Below are 7,977 nucleotides of genomic sequence, written 5' to 3'. Positions count from 1 at the left end.
GGGTGGTTGGGCCCCCCCCCGCCGGGTTCAGCCCTGGCTGTCCCCTCGCTGATCTAGGGAAGGGACGCAGCTCAACACTCGGTTGTCCCCATGGCGGTGCCGGAGCCCTCACGGACACGGAAACCTGCCCAGAGGCCGCCCCGCCGAGGTGCTGCCCGCAGGTTGTTTTGTAATTCTGCCTAGTGAAAGCATGTCCCTTACATCCGTCATTCCTGGTATGACATCGTATTTTACATTTATTTGGCTAAATAAGTCAGAAATTGCCAAGAGGCAACAAGCGGGAGCGACGTGCGTGTTTCCCCGCTCGCTGCCACGGTATTACGTCCAAATACCCTGAGTCATGTTGGGGTTGTGCTGCAGGTGTGAGCACGTCCTTTGCTGGGAGCACAGGGCCCGTCGTCTCAGGGTTAATAATATTGAAGTGCAATAAATGCATAAGCCATAAACTTTGTTACTAGTGGTGTTTGAATCTCATATGTCTTATTGCTGCTCAGTATTTTACAAAGTAGTGTAAGAAGGGGTGATACTACGGTATATTTTAAATTAGATGTCTATACATCACTGCACATATATTCTGAAGTTACGTAATGCTTTTACACGTTTTTATGGTTTGGGTTTGTCATTTTTTTTACTGTGAGAAACTACTCGGTGTGCTAAATAAACGTGAAAAACCTAAGTTAATTTCACATAACTCATTGTCATTGAAGAATTGGAGGATGTGGGTGTCAGGATTGGTGATAGGTCCATACAGGTCAAACACTCAGTCTTATTCATGGCATGAAGAGAACCTGCGTATTGATTTCCTGTGTTTTTAAAAAACAAATAACTCTTATCTCTGACTTCATAAAAGATGAATCATATTTATTTGCAAAGGTTTTGCCTTTAAGGATTTAGTTCTTTAATTTGCTTCACGGGAGTTATTTAATAGCTATCAAAATCGCAATCTAGTGGAAAAAATACAGAATCTTCAATTATCACTATTGCTTGTGCAAGTTTTCAGTTTTCATTCTACATTTCCTTTGTTGAAATATTTAACACCCCCTTCCTGTTTTGAGTTATATTTCCCTCCCTTTGTTTGTTGCCTATATATTATGTGTCTGTTCTTGGTTTTAAATAGGAGTTTCTCTTCCCATAGTTAATTCGCTTCTGGTTTAAGAGCCCACCCATTAGGTACACCATTGTTATGCTCATTCATTAAAAGGTATGTTTTACTAGAAAATCTCTTGTCAATTAAAAATGTTTGTTAGAATAGTAAGATAATCAAATGAACAGGCAAGTGTTAAACTACTCTGCTGAAACCTTTGGAAGAAATTCCAGCTTTGCCTAGTATACTCAAAAAGCCAAAAATAGTTGTTAGGATACTAGCAGCACCTCAAAAATATTTTTGAAGGTAGAAGTCTTATTACAAACAGGATGAAATTTCAAATGAGTGTGTTAAATAATGGAAACCACTGGAGTGAGTTACCTATAAACAAACTGAGAATTTCCATGAACTCTTGGTGCCTGCATTTGGACAAGCAGTTACTTTCTATTAGTTTTCAAGTAAGTCGTAAACAGGTTTGAAATGTTTAACTAAGAATTTATTAGTATTTATACCACTTGAGTGAACTGCCAGAGGGATTTAGACCCTGGTGATACAAAGATGACTAACCAGATTTGGCTCTTGATGCAGCTCGCTGAAGTTGGTGGGCTGGAAGAGGAAGGGAATGAAGAGCAAGTGTTGTGTTCTTACCGTAGCAGGGCTGAGGTACCGTGTTTGTTACCTGAGGCCAGACTGACCTTTGCCACAGAAGTGCTCACTTCAACTGAAAACCAGTTCTCGTTGAATTGGGACCAATGCCTGATATGAACCCATTTAATGTCAAATGCTGAGACCAAAAGCAATGCATAAGAAGGCCACACAGGTCAGGATTCATCATGATTTTCATAATTTATGTAAGAACATAAACTTGAAATCCCGGCTCTTTGCTGCCGTCAGAATGACTGCCTGAGTCATCTTTTCTCTCTAACCTGGAATGATTATGATGGTATGTTCTGCAGATTTAAGGAAGTATCAATGATTCAGCAGCAATTTTTTTTTAATTGCCCCCTTTTTTTTTTTTTTTTTTTTTTGTGGGCAAAGCCAGTAAGTTTCTTTCAACATGGATCAATTCTTAAGTCTGATCCATGGCACCATCACACAGAGAGAAGTACTACCTTAACCAAGGAGGGGTAATAGATGAGCAGGGAGTTGGAGCACCAAAAAGAAACATGGTGCTCTTTGCAGAGAACGTAGATATTTCCCCAATGCACAATACATCAGTAGGAATGCTATATATGTAATTTTCAGACAACTGATTCTACATATGGGTCTCATAGATATCTTTAAAATAGATTTTTTAAGGGGATTGAAAGAATTTGATACATTTAATCATCTAATCTTATGAAATGCCTGTTTAGTTTTCTTGTAAAAATGTTCATGGATTGTCATGGCATAAACAATGACAGCAAGAGGGATATGCTACCTAGCTTAGTTGTCAATTTCCCTTTAATTAGAATCCAGACATTTGAAGATAATACAGGTAAAACACAGAAAAATAGACTGGCATCCTATTTGGTATAATACTGATACTTAATGATTCATAATTCCACCACAGGTCTCCTCATGGACCACTCCAGTTTTAACTGATCATTGAATAACCCTGCCTCTACTCTTTCATTACCTACAAGGAAACAGAGGGACAAGAGCAGAACTTGCAGAGTGATCACAGGAAAGTGCAGTCAACACACAGCCACTGTTTTCGCAATTTATTTTGTAAATATGATGAAAGTCAGAAGTAGCCAATATCCGCATGCTGCAACAGAATCCTGATCAGTCTGAAACAGAGAACAGATTAGGCAAGAAGAACACTTCAATGAGTATAAAATATAAGACTAATAATTAATTTTACCTATTATTTCCTTTTATAAACTCCTAGCAATGCAAGAAAAATATGGATTTCCATTGGCTCACAAACAGAAACAGAAATGGCACCCCCTTAGAAAGGCAAACATTGAACAATATTGTAAAAGGTAAAAGCTTTGTAAATCAAATGTATATAGATTTTAAGTTACACATCTGTAGAACTAGAAATATTTAGTAATGTTTCCTTCCTTAAACTATATTAAGTTGGAAATAAGACTGAGTAACGGTATGAGTAGTATAAGAACAAATTGGTGATCCTTTTATTCTTATTATTTTCTACTGCCCATCACTGGAACCTCTGAAAATTGATACTGCCTAAATTAGTGCTGTGCTAAGGTCCCACCTTGACTTTTGTGGGTTGTGTAAGCCAGAAGCACAGGAAAGAACAGCCTTGAGGAGTCCCAGGTCTGGCTTAGTGAGAAGCCTGGCCTAACAGCTGTGAGGCTTTGCAGTACCTCAGCTAGCTCTACTCTACCTTGTGTCACATAAACAACAGAATTTCTTTATTTGGAAGGGTTGGGCATTATTATTGGTGAAGGGGGTATCAAGTACTATTCTAGGTCCATTTTAAAAAATATCATTACTGTGATTTTCTTGGGTTTGTAATGATTTGATTTTGAATAATAACTTGCAGTAATGTTACAATATTTTACACCCCAAAGATGAAATACAACATTTTAATGTGGTTTGTCTTTGTTTGCTTGCTTTTTTTTTTTTTTTTACTTTTTTAGGGTTTGTAATAAGAAATTAAATTTTGTAAATACAAAACAGGTATCACAAGTGATATGCTACTGTCTGGCATGTCCTGCAGTTTGAGAGGAGGTACTTACTGATGCACCAAAACGTAGCAAAGCAAATCAGAGTACACCAGCAGCTAAACTGTGATCACTTTATTAATCACTGCTTGAACAACAGCACAAATGGCTAAAATGATTTGTGAATATGTAGTTAGATACCTGGTATGGTGTTTGTAAGTAATGAGAAGGAGAATTGACAGGATCCAAACTCTCTTGTTTCCTCATATACCAGTCCTAGGTCAGGTCTCCAGCACTGTTGTCTCCCCACACACTGGAGCAAGAACAAACAAAACAGTGGAGAAACCCATAGTCTGACAAATAATTTGACATTCTATAGATTGCTGCATACTCACTTGTTGCATATTCATTTTGTGAGAGAAATAATTATAATGGGAAAATAATATTCTGACTAGGGAACAATGTAATGTTAAAAGGATTGACTGATATATGCATAATGATATTTCTGTTGCAGCAGAAAAAAGAATGGTAATTTAGATCTACTACTTGAAATTTTCTCCTTTCCTGTCCTGAATAATGAACTTTCCTTATATAACACTTTTCTCGTAACATGAATATAACATGTATCTCACAGTATTCATAACCATTTACAATTTATTGCTGTTTGTAGAGGTTTTTGAACTTTTTAGGTGAAAAATACAAGGTATGTATAAAGCATTATTTTGTACTTATAGCATGAATATTGACTTTCCAAACAGCTGCTTGAATTGTATTTAAAATTTAAATACATAAAACTTTAGTATTAAAAGTCTTCTGAACAGGCTGTGTTAAAAGAAGCACACAGAAAACAGTCTGTAGTTTAATGTGAATACACTGTGCCACAGAAATGTGCAAACTTTTGGCATACGCTCATGCCTTAAAAAAGATGTATCCTGTAAGGCACAGTGAGCCAGTGCAGGGAAGTGGCTGGCGCTAATAGGACATTGAGGAACTACCTCACACAAAGGTGACTGACATCAAACATTTGGATAATGCAGTAAAAGACAAACACATACAAAGAGTTCATATTTATTAAAAAATATTCAATGAAAAAAAAATACTAAGAAGAATTTGCATTTGGTTAACAGAGTGGATGTAGACTAGATTTTCTAGCAACTGTAGGTTGTTTTTGATCAGGGAGCAGATTTTTTTGTTGGTGGTAAATGGTTGTAAATGACGGTGAAGAGCAAGAATGCAGAATATAAAATGAGAAGCAAAAGCTGCTGAATAAATGGAGCAAGGTAAAGGTGTCTGGGAGCTATAAAGAGAAGGAAGAGGTACAAGTGAAAAATAACTAAATGGAAGAGTATTCTGTATAACACATTATCAGGCTATTTGCAGTGTGTTTATGTGAGAGAGCTTCTGTATTTCTTTTGTGTCAAGAATTGTTAGTTCTTAATCTACCAGTGATACAGATAAATGGCTAAAGCAACGTATTTTTTCTTAAAAGGATATATATTTCATCAAATGGTAGCTCAACTAATTTATCTCCTTTATGATGCTATTTGGCAGTTGGTTTATTTATGAGCTGTTTTTTCTCGTTCTATATGTCCAGCACTTTTGCACATTACAGAAGGTTTCCATCTCCATTAAGTATGAAAAATGTGTTTTACTGGATTATTTGAGAGACATATATATTTTTATGAAATAATTTCTCAAGAAAACCCAAGGAAACTGCCAGTGGAATGATGTGTAGTTTAATTTGGAAAATGACATTTTAGAAATAGGCTCTAGACATTTCCTATTTATCATATTTTAGTGAAGACATATACTACTTGCTCTTCTTCCCTTTTTCTTTTTTTTTCTGGAAACAACAGCTCTGCAAATTCAACCTTGTCTTGAAACTAAGTTGTGGTGCCTAAGAGTCATCATCACTAGGAGTTGTGCAGTCACCAAGTTCAAGTGTTTTTCTTCCATTTGTGTGTATATTTATACATACTGCACACACAGATGTTGTAGAGCTGTATGCTGAGGTTTACATTTTTAGTACAGTGGTAGAACCACTCAAGATTTACTTGACTATTTTCTCCAAAACATTGTGCCTAGCAAACCAAAAGCAGCAGCTGCCTGCCTCTCACAGTAGCTGCTCATAAAATCATAGAGTTACAGAATCATTTGCGTTGGAAAAGACCTCCAAGGTAATTGAGTCCAACCTTTGGCTGAACACCACCTTGTGAAATAAACCACAGCACTAAGTGCCACATCCAGTTGTTTCTTGAACACCTCCAGGGATGGTGACTCCACCACCTCCCTGGGCAGCCCGCTCCAATGGCTGACAACCCTTTGAGTGAAGAAATTCTTCCAGATGTCCAACCTGAACATCTCCAACCACAGCTTGAGGCCACTTCCTCTCATCCTGTCTCTGGTTGCCTTGGAGAAGAGGCTGACTTCCACCTGGCTACAACCTCCTTTCAAGGAGTTGTAGAGGGCAGTAAGGTCTCCCCTGACACTCCTCCAGGCTAAACACCCCCAGCTCCCTCAGCTGCATCCTCATGTGACTTATTTTCTATACACTTCACCAGCTTCATTCCCCTTCTCCAGACACACTCCAGCACCTCATGTCTTTCTTGAAGTGACAGGCCCAGAACTGGACACAAGACTTGAGGTATTGAGCAATATCTTTTCACTGTGTTACAGTATCTCCATGAAAGGATTATTTCACTATGATTTTTAAAAAATTACATTTACAATGGTGCACATGATCAGTGAGCCTTTTATAAAAAGATACTGCTAAAAAAAGGGCTTGAATCACTTTCTGAAGAAACTGCATAGTTTCTGAATCAATGTGGAAGGAGAGATATTTAGAATAATATTGTTTGGTTCACTGCTGGTACTAAAAACAAATATATTTCTGGCTCATGACCCAGTAGAGGTAACAGAACTTTCTTGGAACTGCGGCTTCCCTCCCATTGCGTGCAGCATGCTCTCATGGCTCTCTCCCTCTCTCTCTCTTGTTTCTACCAGCAGGGATGAGTGACGATGTTTGAACAGTTCTATGTCCTCAGCTCTGTAGCTTTGGGATTTTATGCATATAAGCTAAATCATGAAAACTACAAACAATTGCTTATTTACTAGAGTAAATTTCAGGGGTAGTTTCATATTCAAATTAAACAGAAAGCAAAATCCCAGTAGTTAAGTCAAAGCCCACCAGATGATGACTCAGCCAGGACTCCTTCATTTTTAACAATTCAGAAAATAAAGTCACCTAATATCTTCTTTAGAAGTTTTTTGCGTTCTTTTTCCAAGTGCTTAGATGAGCAATATGATAAATAGGAACACTGAAATGTCTTATATGCCAGGTTGCTTGTTTGTCGGTAAATTATGATATCTGATTCAGCCAGCCCACAGCAAGTACCCGCGCTGTTGTGGCATCTGATGCACTTATTGAACAGGAAGGATTTACAACCTTGTAACTGAACACAAAAGCTCCAAAACCTTTTACTCTTTTGATACCTCATATATAAAGCTATTTAATATCTGAAAATTCCTGTAAGTAGAATAATTTGGGCTAAGTTACTGCATCATAAAGTCTTGACAGCTCATTGATCTTTAAATACAAGTTCTAAATACACAATTTTGTTTGTCAATAATGTTGCAGAATATTTTTTAGCAATTTTTTGGGGGAAAAAACAGATAAGAAAGAAAAACTAACTAGATTTGCTCAGACAGATAGTTTAAGTTCTTAGCTACAATGACATGAAAATAAATGGGTGCCCCTTTTTAATAATAGATGGAAAAAATGACATTTGCAAATTTTTTTCCAAGCAATCTCAGATCCTGGGGAAGGATAGAATAAATCTGGGAGTTGAAGTAAGCACTTGATGACTAACTAATAAATGTTTTTTGGGAGAGCCCAACTTTTGTTTATTTTCCTATTTCATGGACAAAAACGTGTGGGTTTTGTTAGTCTTATTGTAGGTTGTGCAAGTTTAAACTGTTGAACTGCTATTTTTTTAATCTATTCAGTGCTGCCATCTTGTGGCCAGGAGTGCAATGAGCGTCCGCTTCTTACTGAAAATTAAAGGGGTTTAAGCAGATTAGATAATCACACATTTAAAATTCTTCATAAACTTAAAAAAAAAGAGAAAGCTACAAGAATAATACTCTATTGCTGTGTATTTTTATAATCACAAAAGATTTTTTCAGTTTATACATATATTTTGCACATTACTACATGGAAGACAAATACCCACAATAAAAGTCTATATTAAAAATAGCTATAGTGAAATAAAGGTCCAT

General features: G+C 36.9%; 1 long non-coding RNA gene across 1 annotated transcript in view; it reads right to left on the bottom strand.

The window, feature by feature from the left end:
- Positions 1–2,772: 2,772 nt before the first annotated feature.
- The window catches only part of LOC108448473, a 6,987-nt gene continuing 1,782 nt past the window's right edge, over positions 2,773–7,977 (bottom strand). Inside the window, exons 2-3 of the long non-coding RNA XR_001864363.1 lie at positions 3,901–4,012; positions 2,773–2,856 (exon numbers count right to left, since the gene is read on the bottom strand). This is a non-coding gene — a long non-coding RNA (uncharacterized LOC108448473). The remainder of the gene's footprint in view (positions 2,857–3,900; positions 4,013–7,977) is intronic.

The sequence above is a fragment of the Corvus brachyrhynchos genome, unplaced genomic scaffold (genome assembly GCF_000691975.1).
Source record: "Corvus brachyrhynchos isolate BGI_N302 unplaced genomic scaffold, ASM69197v1 scaffold167, whole genome shotgun sequence".
Taxonomy (NCBI): domain Eukaryota; kingdom Metazoa; phylum Chordata; class Aves; order Passeriformes; family Corvidae; genus Corvus; species Corvus brachyrhynchos.
This window is presented reverse-complemented; position numbering and strand designations above follow the sequence as displayed.